Here is a 1,998-nt window from a genome sequence, read left to right on the forward strand (position 1 = left end):
TACACGAAAAGATTCATGTACTTAGTTGCCATCTACTTATTTCCTTTGGTGAAATGTCTTTTGAAATCTCTTGTCTGTTTTAAAAATTAAATTCTATGTTTTCTTACTATTGTTAGAGTTATTTATATATTTCTGACCTTTATCAGATATCTTTTTGCAAATATTTTCTCTCACTCTTGGGTTTGTCTTCATACTTCCTTCAACAGTGTCTTTCAAGAAGCCAACATTTTAATTTATTTTAAAGTCCAGTTTACCATTTTATTTTTATGATTTGCACCTTGTGAGTCCTAAGCTAAGAAATATTTACCAAGCTAAAGGTTACAAAATTTTTCTTCCGTGTTTTATTCCAGAAGTTATATAATTTTGGCAAAGTTTGGGTAGGAGAATAGTGAAATCATTGATGCTTTATAAAAAGTATATGGGGACAATGCCCCAAAGAAATCACCAGTTTACAAATGTGTATCTTGTTTCAAGAAGGGGTGAAGCAATTTTGAAGATGAACCCACAGCAGCAGACCATCCATATCAATTTGTGAGTAAAAAAATAATTTTCTTGGTGCCCTAATTGAAGAGGACACATGATTAACAGAAGAAGCAGCAGCCAATACCATAGACATCTCAAATGGGTCAGCTTCCACAATTTACAATTCTGACTGAAAAATTAAAATTGAGCAAACTTTCCATTTGATGGGTGCCAAAACCATTGCAGCCAGCTTAGCTGTAGACAAGAGCAGAGCTTTCAATGGGAATTTTGAATAAGTGTTATCAAGATCCTGAAGCATTTCTCTGAAGAATTATAACAGCAGATGAAACATGGCTTTACTGACCCTGAAGACAAAGCACAGTCAACACAGTGGTAACCAAGAGGTAGATGTGGCCCAGGGAAAGCAGCAGCAGACCAGTCAAACACAGCGATCATGGCCAAGTGTTTGGGGATGCTCAAGGCAATTTGCTTGTTGACCTTCTGCAGGGCCAAAGAATGATAGCATCTGCTCATTATGAGTGTTTTGAGAAAGTTAGCCAAATCTTTACCAGGAAAATGCCCAGGAAACTTTCACCAGAGAATCATTCTCCATCAGAACAATGCTTCTGCTCATTCCTCTCACAAAACAAAGGCAATTTTGTGAGAGGTGTTTGATGGGAAATTATTTGGCATCCACCTTACAGCCCTGATTTGGCTCCTTCTGATTTCTTTTTGTTTCCTAATCTTTAAAAATCTTTGAAGGGTACCCATTTGTCTTCATTTAATAATGTAAAAAGGACTGCATTGACATGGTTAAATTCCTAGACCCTCAGTTCTTTAGGGATGGACTACATGGCTCGCATGCTAGCTTACAAAAGGGTCTTGGACTTCATGGAGATTATGTTGAGAAATAAAGTTAATATTTTTTATTTTTACCTTCTAATTCCATTTTCCACAAACTTTTTGAAGTCCCCTCATACGATTTATTTTAAGTTAATTGTTGCATATGGTATGACGTAATTGCAGAGACTCACATTTTACATATGCATGTTCAGTTATTCCAGGACCATTCATTGACTAGATTATCCTTTCTCCATTGAATTATCTTGGAATGTATGTTGCAAATCAATTGAACATATATGTATGAATCTGTTTCTATTATTTTCTATATTAGATTCCATTAATCTGCATATTTATAAACAAAAAACACACTTTATTGATTACATTTATAATAAATCTTGAAATAAGGTAATGTGAATCTTTCAGATTTGTTCTTTTTAAAAAATAGTTTTAGCTTATTTCCTTATTTTCCTATTTCTTTATTTTTAGCTAAGGTGATATGATATCTAAATGCAATATGGAATGCTGGACTGAGCCCTAAAACAAACACATGAAAGGGACATTATTCAAAAATCTAGTGAATATGAATAAAGTCTGCCATTAATATACTAATTTTATATCAATGTTAATTTTTTAGTTTTGATAAATGGTTATACAAGATATTAACAAAGTTACGTAAACTGGGTAATTTGTAAT

This window comes from Propithecus coquereli, unplaced genomic scaffold (genome assembly GCF_000956105.1).
Source record: "Propithecus coquereli isolate 6110/MARCELLA unplaced genomic scaffold, Pcoq_1.0 Scaffold109, whole genome shotgun sequence".
Lineage (NCBI taxonomy): Eukaryota > Metazoa > Chordata > Mammalia > Primates > Indriidae > Propithecus > Propithecus coquereli.